Consider the following 13,579-nt stretch of genomic DNA (forward strand, 5'->3'; position numbering starts at 1 on the left):
TCACAAAGTACAAGCAGTCATAGAATCACCAAATGTATCCTTTACACATTGACCTAGTTTGCTGACTAAGAATCCTGGCCAATTGACTGCATAATCCCACTCACGGTTGTGAAGCGCAACCAATGTATTATGGTCTACAAAGATTTGCCCCCATTGCCAAAGGAGCAATCGACTCCCAAGTTCCCAAAGCCACTGTTCATTTCATATCTTGGACTAAAAAATGTCCACAATATTATCCTATTTGCAACACTGACCTCCTTGGGTATTGTGGGGTAGGGGATGTGGGGGGAGGTCTTCCTTAACACTGTCACATGTACAATCTGCTATTGTAAGTATGCCAAAAGGCTTGAGCAACAGATGTGAGCAACTATGTGCAACATTCACATCGAGACATCCCACTGGGCTCAGAGGGTGCCATGTCCCATTGTTTAAATAGGGAAGATGAAAACCAGTATGATTCACAGGGAGGACAACCAAGAGGGAATATAAAGATTTAGAGGGTACTATTTAAATGTTATTTGTGTGTGTTATGATGCAGAATGATCACATGACTGAGGAGCTGCTTTCGTTCTGTTATTGCCCACCCAGGCTCCTTGGAACCATCCCCAGTGGATCAGGCTCAGAAGCTATGACCATCTTTGTAGCCACTGCACTCAGGGCAGCTACACAAATGGATGAGGAACACGTGCCCACAAACTCAGAAGCAGCATCACTCTCCAGCTGATGGAGAGCTAATTCCTACTGTGCAGCTAGTAGTCATTGGTGCCCTTATGATGTGGTGAAGATGTGGACAGTCTCAGTTGCTTGTCTTCCATTTGAATAGCCTGCAGCTTGAGAGCAGGCAGGTGGCTGTCCATTCTGTCCAGAAGTGAAGGTTGGTACCCTACATTGTGCCATCCAGTATACAGAACAACCTCGATTATCCGAACATCAATTATCCGAATTTCGGATTATCCAAACAAGATCTCAAAGTCCCGTAAAAACGTGAAATCATTCCATTCCTATACATCTCCCTCCTTCTTTAAAAGTTGACTATGTTTTTATTTTCTTTCTGAATAGTTCCTCAAATGATTCAGTGTCAAACTTCTACTGTGTAGCACCTTGCATCATTTTACCACATTGAAGAGGCTATATAAATGCTAATGTTGTTGCTTGGTCTTCATTTTTAACTTCTTCGGAAACCCTGTGGCTGATGAGCTAGGCTTGGGCACGAGGGGACCACCAGGGTGCAGAAAGAATTGGAACAGCGGAGAAACAAGGTCCTGGGTGGCAGTATCAGAACATACTGAGCAAGAGAAGCTGGATTCAGGGACATGGTCACAAAATGGCGGCATGCCTGTAGCAAGGGGAACACCCGACACAACTGGCCACAAAGGGAACAAAATATGTCAGTCCAGCAATTTTTTTTTCCCCTGCTCTCCCCACAGCTGGCCACTCAGCCTCAACACCAAGCTGAGAACATAGGCTCACACAACTGTACTGGGGTGGGATGAGGGTGGGTGATGGGTTCCAGTTATGAGGGGAAGCAATTGCAGAGGTATGTGGACAGAATTGGAGAGTCAGACTTAGGTGAATTCTACTATTCAACAATTCTGTATTGGAGAAGCTGGAACTGCTTTCACCAGGGGAACTGCGACCTGGTCTCACACCTGCTCCCTGCAGCCATCAGTTCATATACCTGAACAATCAATTATCTGAACAAAATGATTCCCACCTGTCTTGGTCGGATAATCGAGGTTGTTCTGTGTCTGCGATGTAACAGCTCCTTCCTCTGGGGCCAATGTGGGACATAGGATGGTCCCTCCACATCAGGTTTCAATAAGGTAATTGTCTGAGGCTTCATGCCATATGGTCCAGACAGAGGACACTGCTTGATTCTCAGAATCTCTGCTCCAAATAACTGGAGGACACACCAAGGCTGGAAGGTAGGGATCTGAGAGAGCTGCAGCATTGCGATGATGAGAATGTTATCCAGACAAAACAGCACCTTCAGCATCCTACTCAGCAACAGCATCGAGCAGAGCAATGCAGTAAGGATTTCTTTGTCAATCTCATTCATTGGAACTTACTTACATAAAATGATCTTTCACTGACTGTAAATGTTTTGAAGTAGCTGAGGCCAGCATCCTCTGTATAACCCCAATTACAAATGCAGCTGAATGCTTTGATCTTTTGATGTGGTTCATGATGTTTAACAAACATATGGAAGCTGTCACGTCATTTATTGGTCCTTTATTCAGTCATGACAACATTTTATGCTAGTGTGGGTGCTATGGAAAGGATAGCTATTGCTTATGAATAGCTATTGCTATTCCTGATGAAGGGCTCCTGCCCGAAACGTTGATTTTCCTGCTGCCTGACCTACTATGCTTTTCCAGCACCACTCTAATCTTGACTCTAATCTCCATCATCTGCAGTCCTCACTTTCACCTAGCTAATGCTTAGACAGGGTTAGAACATTGTGTATTGCCAAGGATGGGAACCTTCAATCTTGTAGTTGTGCCATTAAATTATATTTGCTCACACAGCTGATGATGAAATATGGATATATAATTATCAACGTGATAATGCATTAGTAAAGAGGTGTGACTGACGTCACCTATGTACTCTCAGACATGCCCTTCTTCTTCCTTTCCCTCTCACTCTGTCACAGTGCAGTCCTGGGATCTGCATCTTGGTTGGAGGGACCCTGCTGTGGAGTAGAACTCTTGATATGTGACCAGGCTGCCCAAGGAAATTTGAGGCTGGAGGATCCAAACATGCCGAGTAGATGCACCTCCCTTGGCTTGAACATTCACAAGCTTGAGTATTGTGCGTGCTTCTGGTCTCCTTACATGAGGAAGGATATACTGGCTTTGGAGGTTGGTGCAGAGGATTAGATTAGATTAGATTAGATTACTTTACAGTGTGGAAACAGGCCCTTCGGCCCAACAAGTCCACACCGCCCCGCCGAAGCGCAAACCATCCATACCCCTACCCCTACATTTACCCCTTACCTAACACTATGGGCAATTTAGCATGGCCAATTCACCTGACCTGCACATCTTTGGCCTGTGGGAGGAAACCGGAGCACCCGGAGGAAACCCACGCAGACACGGGGAGAACGTGCAAACTCCACACAGTCAGTCGCTTGAGGCGGGAAATTGAACCCGGATCTCTGGCGCTGTGAGGCAGCAGTGCTAACCACTGTGCCACCGTGCCGAGGTTCACTAGGTTGATTCCAGAGATGAAGGGGTTACCCTATGAGGAGAGGATGAGTTCCCTGGGACTGTACTCACTAGAATTTCGAAGAATGAGAGTGCATCTTATAGAAACGTATAAAATTAGGAAAGGGAAAGATGACAGGGTGGGCAAGTTGTTTCCACTGGTGGTGGAGACTAGGACTAGGGGACATATCCTCAATTTTTTAGATAAGAGTGGTGCTGGAAAATCACAGCAGGTCAGGCAGCATCCGAGGAGCAGGAAAATCGACATTTCGGGCAAAAGCCCTTCATCAGGAATAGAGGCAGGAAGCCTCCAGGGTGGAGAGATGAATGGGGCTGGGGAGAAAGTAGCAAAGAGTACAATAGGTGAATAGGGGTGGGGATGGAGGTGATAGGTCAGAGAGGAGGGTGGAGTGGATAGGTGGGAAGGGAGATTGGCAGGTAGGACAGGTCATGAGGACAGTGTTGAGCTGGAAGGTTGGAACTGAGGTAAGGTGGGGGGAGGAGAAATGAGGAAACTGGTGAAATCCACATTGATGCCCTGGGATTAAAGTATTCCGAGGTGGAAGATGAGGTGTTCTTCTGCCTCAGAACACTTTAACCCCAGGGCATCAATGTGGATTTCACCAGTTTCTTCATTTCCCCTCCCCCCACCTTACCTCAGTTCCAACCTTCCAGCTCAGCACTGTCCTCGTGACCTGTCCTACCTGCCAATCTCCCTTTCCACCTATCCACTCCACCCTCTCTGACCTATCACCTCCATCCCTACCCCCATTCACCTATTGTACTCTTTGCTACTTTCTCCCCAGCCCCACCCCTCCCATTTATCTCTCCACCCTGGAGGCTTCCTGCCTCTATTCCTAATGAAGGGCTTTTGCCCGAAATGTCGATTTTCCTGCTCCTCGGATGCTGCCTGATCTGCTGTGATTTTCCAGCACCACTCTTATCTAAATTCTGGTTTCCAGCATCTGCAGTCCTCACTTTTGCCTAGCTGACATATCCTCAAGATTAGGGGGAGTAGATTTAAGACAGAGACGAGGAGGAACTGCCTTTCCCAGAGAGTAGTGAACCTATGGAATTCTCTGCTCAAGGAAGCAGTTGAGGCAGCTTTATTAAATATATTCAAGACACAGTTGGATGGGTTTTTGCATGGTAGGGGAATTAAGAGTTATGGGGATAATGCAGGTAGGAGAAGCTGAGACAATGGATAGATCAGCCATGATCTTAATGAATGGTGGAGCAGGCTTGACGGGTCAAATGACCTACTCCTGCTTTTATTACTATGTTTCTATGATTGAGGATGCAGATGGGAGGAGGTGGAAGGTTCTGTAATGTCCTGAGAGGAGACATCTGGGGGGCCCGTAAGTGGTTCCTGCTCAGGCTGGGTACCTCCTGGAAACTAGTTGCATCTGCATGAATTTGGTGTAATACACTGTCCTTGCCAGATGCGGCAGCAGCCCTAACCACTGAGCCACTGTGGATCTTAAAGGAGCCATCAAGATCATTTTCATAGTTAAAGTAACAATGTGTATCTTGCCATTTTAGCATGTACCTGATTGCTATCATGCAATAAACTACATTTTGCTTAAGACAAGAATGTCTTCTCATGAGACTCTGCCACAAAAGACCAGTCAAGCCTTTTAGGTCTCAAATTAAAAGGAGGATGTTCACAGTAAAACTATCTGATTTAGCGTTTGCCGAGTTGACTGAGATGAGGAACCACCAAACAACAGGAAGCTTTTAAAAATAATAATCTGGGATAAGAGTAACAGCCACTGTTAAAGCATGCATTAATGAAGAAGATTCAGCTATGGGGAGATTGTGTTTGATTATGTTGGTTGAGCTTCTTTATGAGGTTACAGAGAAGGTGAAAGAAGTTGAAGTGTCTGGACGTACAAAATACTTTTGATAAGATATCACATTTTGTTCAAAAAATAGAAGGCTGTGGTTTAAAAATGGACGTTAGTAGAATGAATGTAAACTTAGCCATGGTAGATGACAGAGAGTTGTGGTGAATGCCTGTTTTTCAGGCTGGAGGGAGGGATACAATGGTGCTCCCAGGATTCAATTCTAGGCCCACAGGTATGTGATAATAACGTACTAAAATGTTCTGGGTATATACCATTTCAAAATTTGCAGTCATTACGAAACTTGCAAATGTAGTGACCATGAAGAAAATCTTCAGTAGAATTTGGCTGATTAATTAGACAAGCTGGGGCAATGGGCGGATAAACAGCTGATGAGGTTCAATCCAGAAATGTGTGAGTCACTATCCTTTAGTAGAAAGGTGAGACAATTCAGGCAAAAACATGTGAATTTAAGAGATGAAAGAACAGAGAGACCTGGAGATATCTGTGCTACAAATATTTAAAAGTGGTAGTGCAGGTTGAAAAAAAATATAGGATCTCATCCTTTAGAAAGAGAAGTTAAAGTTTATGGGCACTATCCCCACACGCCTGGCTACAAAATCAGATGGGGTGGGGACTTTGTTGTGGAATAATGCCCATGATATCGATTGCTGCCCTGCAACTATATTAAAGCTTTAAGGTGAGACTTCCATTCCTATCTCAGGAGGATCTCCTGCCTTAGAGTGCTATTGGCCAATGGAATAACCATGACCCACAGCTCTGTAGTTTTAGCTGGATCAGAACACACATGGTAACCACTGCTGAAACTACAAAACAGTCCGAACAAGCCCAGAGTCATGGATCTTAGCAAGGGGATGAGGGAGTTGCAGAAGGGGTGCATTGCAGCAGCAGTCATATCATAGAATCATAGAGTCATAGAAAGGTATAGCATTGAAACAGACACTTCAGTCCAACTCATCCATGCCGACCAGATATCTTAAATTAATCTAGTCCCATTATCCAGCACTTGGCCCATATCCCTCTAAACCCTTCCTATTCATATACCCATCCAGATACCTTTTAAATGCTGTAATTGTACCAGCCTCCATCACTTCCTCTAGCAGCTCATTCCATACATGCACCACCCTCTGTGTGTAAAAAAGTTGCCCCTTAGGTTCCTTTTAAATCTTTCCCATCTCATCCTAAACCTATGCCCTCTACTTCTAGACACCTCCACCCCAGGGAAATGACCTTGTCTATTTATCCTATTCATGCCCCTCATGACTTTATAAACCTCTATAAGGTCATCCCTCATCCTCCGATGCTCCAAGGAAAACAGCCCCAGCCAATCAGCCTCTCCCTATAGCTCAAACCCTCCAACCCTGGCAACATCATTGTAAATCTTTTCTGAACCCTTTTAGGATTCGATAGGAAGGAGACCAGAATTGCATGCAATATTCCAAAAGTGGCCTAACCAATGTCCTGTACAGCCACATTATGACCTCCCAACTCCTGTACTCAATACTCTGTCCAATAAAGGAAAGTATACTAAATTCCTTCTTCACTATCCTATTTATCTGCAACTCTACTTTCAAGGAACTATGAACCTGCACTCTAAGGTCTCTTCATTTAGCAACACTACCCAGGACCTTACCATTAGATGTATGGGCCCTACCCTGATTTGAAAATGTGTTGCTGGAAAAGCAGCAGGTCAGGCAGCATCCAGGGAACAGGAGAATCGACGTTTCGGGCATAAGCCCTTCTTCAGGAAGGGCTTGTGCCCGAAACGTCGATTCTCCTGTTCCCTGGATGCTGCCTGACCTGCTGCGCTTTTCCAGCAACACATTTTCAGCTCTGATCTCCAGCATCTGCAGACCTCACTTTCTCCTACCCTGATTTGCCTTTCCAAAATGCAGCACCTCACATTTACTTAAATTACATTCAATCTGCCAGTCCTTCACCCATTGATCAGATCAAGATCCCATTGTATTCGCTGTCCAGTACACCTCCAATTTTGGTGTCATCTGCAAACTTACTAACTATACCTCTTATGCTCATATCTAAATCATTTATATAAATGACAAAAAGTAGTGGATCTTGCACCGATCCTTTTGGCACACCACTGGTCACAAGCCTTTAGTCTGAAAAGCAACCTTCCACCACCACCTTTGAGCCAGTTCTGTATCCAAATGACTAGCTCTCCCTGTATTCCATGAGATCTAACCTTGTTAACCAGTCCACCATGAGGCACTTTGACGATTGCCTGACTGAAGTCCATATAGATCATGTCCACTGCTCTGCCCTCATCAATCCTCTATGTTACTTCTTTAAAAAGCTCAATCAAGTTCACGAGACATGATTTGTCACACAGAAAGCCATATTGACTGTCCAAATACATGTAAATCCTGTCCCCGATGATTCCCTCCAACAATTTGGGTGGCAAGGTGGCTCAGTGTTTAGTACTGCTGCTTTGCAGTGCCAGGGTCCCAGGTTCGATTCCAGCCTCGGGTGCCTGTCTGTGTGGAGTTTGCACATCCTCTCCATGTCTGTGTGGGTTTCCTCCCACAATCCAAAGATGCGTAGGTTCGGTGAATTGGCCATGTTTGGTGATGTGGGGGTTGGGTGCATTAGTCTGGGGTAAATATAGGGTAGGGGAATGGGTCTGGGTGGGTTCCTCTTTGGACGGTTGGTGTGGACTTGTTGCTAGTAGGGATTCTTCTTAAAATTTGCCCACCTCCGATATTAGGCTCACCGGTCTATAGTTTTCCTTACTGCCTTTTTTAAATAGTGGCACCATGCTAGCCAATCTCCAGTCTTCTGGCACCTCACCTGTGGCTATCGATGATGTAAATATCGTAGCAAAAGGCCCAGCAATCACTTCCCTAGCTTCTTACAGCGTTCATGGGTACACCTGATAATGTCCAGGAGATTAATCCACCTTTATATGTCTTAAGACATCCAGCACCACCTCCTCTGTAATAAGGACATTTTTCAAGATGTCACCATTTATTTGCCCACATTCTATCTTTTCTATGTCCCTCTCCACAGTAAGCAATGATGCAAAATATTTGTTCAGTATCACCCCCATTCCTGCAGTTCCACACATAGGCCGCCTTGCTAATCTTTGAGGGGCCCTATTCTCTCCATAGTTATCCTTTTGTCCTTAATGTATTTATAAAATCCCTATGGATTCTCCTGAACCCGGTTTGCCAAAGTTATCTCATGTCCCCCTTTTGCCCTCTTAAGTATACTCCTACTGTGTTTATACTTTTCTAAGGATTGTAATGGAAAATTAACAAAATTAACATTTACTCTGAAATCCATTTACTCTGAAATCTGAAAGAGAATGCTTTACTAAATTTAAAACTTTTCTGACACTTTGCAACTTTGCTGAAGTCTGCAGTCAAGGGACAGTTTGTCTCTGCGGAACTTTGTAAACATTCAAACTGGCCTTGTGAGCAGTCAATTTCAGATTTGAGCTAAGGAAAACATCAGAACAGTACGTCCACAAAAAAGGAATGAAAAAATAACAACTTGAGTTTTCCCAGTCTTTGCCCTTGAAATCATGATAAGAATGGTATAAAAAGTGTTTCTGAATTATGCTCAGGGCCCTTACACAAGGCATTTTTGCAGAGGTTAAAATATAATAAAGTTCTTTTTCTTTGCTCTTGCTAATAGTTGAGTTGAGTCAATTTAATTTCCACGACAGTAGACTTGGGGGCTCGTCTGGGATCCCGCGACTGGGTGAGATTCTGAGGATTCCCAGGAGGCGCAAGCGCCAGCACCTTGAAGGTCTTTCACTTCATCTCGAGCAATGAATTGGCCCCTTTGCGTAAGAGAACTGGGAATCTGTGGATTGCCCAAGCGCCAGGGTTTGAATCGAATAGGGTCGGGGTAAAAGTCATGGCTTAAGTATTCCTACATAGAGACTCATTCTAAGAGAATAAATAAAGCAGTAAAAGGGTTCAGTGAACTCTTGCGTGGTATTTGAGCAAAACCCAAGGGAAAGGGATAGTCGTCGCTAGAGTGTTTAAGAGACAGCAAGTTTAAGGGTGGTTTTAGTCTTGGAACTACCACTGGCTGAGTTGGACTCGCCAAAGACGTACCGGGTACATGGGTTCTTGGTTTACTAAAACCAAGGCATTGAGTTGCCCAATGTCAGAGGAGACCTCCAGAGGTGAAACCAAGTCAAAAGGGAAAAGATAACGGTACCACGAGAGAGAAAGAAAGAGCTGAGCACATTTCCAGTAACGCTAAAAATTGGGTCCAGCAAGAGCAAACAAAAAGAGGGTCTACAGAGAACTTGGAATGTTCTACCAAAAATACAATACATGCTGAATAATTATGGCCCAGAGTCTGTAAAGCAGTTCGAATTGTGGGTCAAGGAATGTGGATTTCCGGAGAGAGGAAGTTTTAGTAAACGGCAGTTGGAAATATTGAGGTCGAGGTTGGAGGGGAGGGAGAAGGAGAAAAGAAGGGAAAAATAGAACCTGTGAATTGGAGTGCTTATAATGTGGAAAGCTGAGGCTGATATCAGTGAAAGGAAATCTCAAGTAAAAGATAGATCAAATACACGTACAAACACCAGCGCACATGCGGACGCGCACGGAAAACAACCTAATGAAGCTGTACAGTGTCTTAATTCTGTTTCAGATCCTGACCTTGATGACTGCCCTCCCAGACCTACAGCCCTGCTATGAGATCCGCCTGGCGAAGGTTCGACGTCAGCGGCCGCCGCCTCAGGATCTGCTGAATCACCAATAGCATGCCATACCCACAGCCAATTGAAGCAAGGAGCCCAAAATAATGACTGCCTCTCCAAAATGGAAAGGCATCCAGTGCCTGCTCGCGATCTTCCCACGATGGACGATGAGTCAGCCAGCGAGAGCACTGGTGTACGATCATCTAACCAGGTAGTCCTGCAAGCACCAATGGTTGATGTTGCAGGTCCAGAAGGGCACCCAGTGTTGGTCCACCGAACATGGACCATGAAGAACTTGGAAAGTGCCTATGGGCAGTTGCCTGACTCACGCGAGGTTGGAGGTAATAAATTCGCTGAAGAAGTGACAATATTCTGTATCGAGTTTCATCCCATGTCACATCACCCACGTCTCCTGGGACCAAAAGTAGGTGCAGATGGCACCAAAATCAAGTATAAATGGCCAACCGCAAACATCCACGCCAGAGCCGCTAACCCGCAAGTGGAACAGAACGGAGACTTTAATGCTTTTGTTGCAGTGCTGGTAACTGCCTGTAGGGAGGCATTCCCAGTGCAAATGGACATGACCAAAATAGCAACGTGTAAACAGCGAGAAGATGAGACAGTGTCCCAGTACCTTACATGCCTCACTGAAGTCCATAATGCCCATAGTGGACTGAGACCACCCGAGGACATAACGACGGCAGAAATCACGCCGTATGAGGCACACCTGACGAACAGCTTCATCAATGGAGTGAAGGATGAAATAGCGAAAAAGGTATAAGATACATGTATTACCTGGGACATGGGAAAGCTGAATTTGATAGAACAACATGCGATACATGCTGAAAAATTGCTTACCCAAGAGAAGTATGAGCGGAAATTGAAGATGAAACAGCAAGCACATAAAGCTCAGCTTAATCTGATGCAGATGGTTGCCCAGCCGTTGGAGGGAGGTGCTGCAGAAAAAGAGAGCGGAAGAGGTGCTGGCAGAGCTAGATCTGGTGGGTGCTTTGTTTACGGAGCAATGGACCACTGGGTGAGGCAATGCCCGCACAGACAGTCCCAATCGGCTCTGGAGGCTGGACAGCAGGGTGACTGACAGGGGAAGGCTGAGGTGGAGCTGGGTAGCCCCTTTCCCTTATGCTTGGCAATGAAGACTCACTTTTACTAATCTCTTCTACTAACCCAAGGGCACTGAAACAAATCCCACCCCCATATTGAGCGTTGAGATTGCAGAGCATGAAACATATGTTCAGTACAATGATGATGTGTATAAGTCAATGCCTACCTCTTAGAGTCATAGAGATGTACAGCACGGAAACAGACCCTTCGGTCCAACTCGTCCACGCCGACCACATATCCCAACCCAATCTAGTCCCACCTGCCAGCACCCAATTCATATCCCTCCAAACCCTTCCTATTCATATACCCTTCCAAATGCCTCTTAAATGTTACAATTGTACTAGCCTCCACCACTTCCTCTGGCAGCTCATTCCATATACGTACCACCCTCTGCATGAAAAGCTGCCCCTTAGATCTCTTTTATATCTTTCCCCTCTCACCCTAAACCTATGCCCTCTAGTTCTGGACTCCCCGATCCTAGGGAAAAGACTTTGTCTATTTATCCTATCCATGCCCCTCATGATTTTATAAACCTCTATGAAATCACCCCCAGCCTCTGACGCTCCAGGGAAAACAGCCTTAGCCTATTCAACCTCTTCCTATAGCTTGATTCCTCCAACCCTGGTAACATCCTTGTACATCTTTTCTGAACCCTTTCAAGTTTCGCAACATCTTTCCAATAGGAAGGAGACCAGAATTGCATGCAATATTCCAACAGTGGCCTAACCAATGTCCTGTACATCCGCAACATGATCTCCCAACTCCTGCACTCAATACTCTGACTAATAGAGGAAAGCATACCTCTTTCACTATCCTATCTACCAGCGATTCCACTTTCAAAGAACTATGAACCTGCACTCCAAGATCTCTTTGTTCAGCAACACTCGCCAGGACCCTTATTAATTAGGAATTTGTCTACCTCAGCCTTGAAAATACTTAATGATCCAGCCTCAACAGCCCTCTATGGTAAAGAAACTGCTCCTCTTCTTGTTTCAAAGGGCAACCTCTCGTTGAGATTATGCTCTTTGGTCGTAGACTCTCACACAGGGGGAAATAACCTTCCTTCATCTACCCTGTCTATTCCCCTAACAATCTTGTATAGCGATAAGGTGGCCAAATCTGCACTCAGTACTCAGGTGTGGTCTCATCAAAGCATTGTACAAATATAGTAAGATGTCCTTATTTTGATATTCCAAAAGCAATAGTTTGCTTGTATTTTCTGATCTAACATGTTTTAAGGCTGCCCTGTGGTAGGACCAGTCGAAACCCCTACAAAAATATATTCAGAAGATACTCTAGACCTTAACTTTTCTCAATTATTAAATCTCAAGGTTTGTTAAATAGATTATTTAACTTGCATGACACTGTAATCTATTGCTATAAATTCTGTGTCTTATGCTCCCTACACCATAACCACCTGGAGGAGGAGTGTTAGTCAGAAAGCTAGTGCTTCGAAATAAACCTGTTGGACGAGAACCTGGTGTTGTGTGATTTTTAAATTTGTCCACCCTAGTCCAATAGTGGCTCCTCCACATCTTAATTTAAACAGCAATCCTGACGTTGGATGAGTACCGAGACACCTCAGTCTTGCTTAAATAATCGTTAACAGTCTTAGACATTTCAGTGGAGCAGATGAGCGGTTTGTTTTTAACAAAGTGAATCCATATAGTAATGATACTATGTTTTAACTCAAACAAAATGCAACCATACAAGAGAAAGTTTAACCAACCTTGCTGAAGCAGGATTCATTTAAAGGATACCAATTCAGATCCTCAGTACCTAATGTTACTTAATTTAGCAGTTTTGGAAATCCAGTTAACTTAATTGAACAAATTTTTACTCCAATCCCTCGGAAAGCACCTGAAATCTCCTTTCCTTGTACTGGACATTTTAAAAAATCGATTACCGGTCACCATGCAATTAGTATCTTAGTTTTAAGATGTATAAAGATGTATACTCACAATGTATACTCACAATAGATGTACCTCTATGTTATATGTGGAAGGTACCCTAGTTACCTTTTTTGGTAGATACAGGGGCAGCCCTGAAAGTCTTAGTAGTGACAATGGGACACCATTTGTCAATAATGCCTTACAGCAGATCAGTGATTATTTGGGAATAAACATGAGACAACAGCAAGCAGTAGAGCTGTGGAAAAAGAAAATGCTACCTTAAAAAATAAATTGACAAAATGTTGTGAGGAACTAGGGTGACATAGACAAAGGCACTTCCAATTGTGCTGATGTATATGAGATCTAGGAGGAGAGGAAGAGCTAATCTTAGCCCGTTTGAGATTTTGTTTGGTAGACGCCCAATACAGGAATTGACCCAAGACCTACGGTAAGACAGATAACAGGCTACTGTGAGGATGAGATGTTATGTTACTGTATGAAACTCTCTACACTTTTGTCTGAAATACAGAATCAAGTGAAAGCAGCACTACCCCAACCAGCAGAAGGGAAGCTGCACGATCTAGAACCTGGAGACTGGATAGTAGTGAAAGACTTCAGGAGGAAAAACTGGAAAGTGAAGAGGTGGCTGGGACCGTTTTAAATGCTCCTCACGACACAGACAGCTGTTAAGATCGCTGATATTTAGCTATCTTGCTCTGTAGGATTCACTCAATTTCTGCTGTCTATACCTGACATATGCTTCCTTTTTTTTCCGAACAAAAACTTCAATTTCTCTAGTCATCCAGCATTTCC

General features: G+C 44.4%; 1 long non-coding RNA gene across 1 annotated transcript in view; it reads left to right on the plus strand.

Moving 5' to 3' along the window:
- LOC122557838 (uncharacterized) overlaps positions 1 to 9,872 on the plus strand; it is a 93,586-nt gene extending 83,714 nt beyond the window's left edge. Inside the window, exon 3 of the long non-coding RNA XR_015760183.1 lies at positions 9,704 to 9,872. This is a non-coding gene — a long non-coding RNA (uncharacterized LOC122557838). The remainder of the gene's footprint in view (positions 1 to 9,703) is intronic.
- The last annotated feature ends 3,707 nt before the right edge of the window (positions 9,873 to 13,579 follow it).

The sequence above is a fragment of the Chiloscyllium plagiosum genome, unplaced genomic scaffold, assembly GCF_037043375.1.
Source record: "Chiloscyllium plagiosum isolate Xiang-an unplaced genomic scaffold, Cpla_swu_hap1 HiC_scaffold_18, whole genome shotgun sequence".
In the NCBI taxonomy this organism is placed as follows: Eukaryota; Metazoa; Chordata; class Chondrichthyes; order Orectolobiformes; family Hemiscylliidae; genus Chiloscyllium; species Chiloscyllium plagiosum.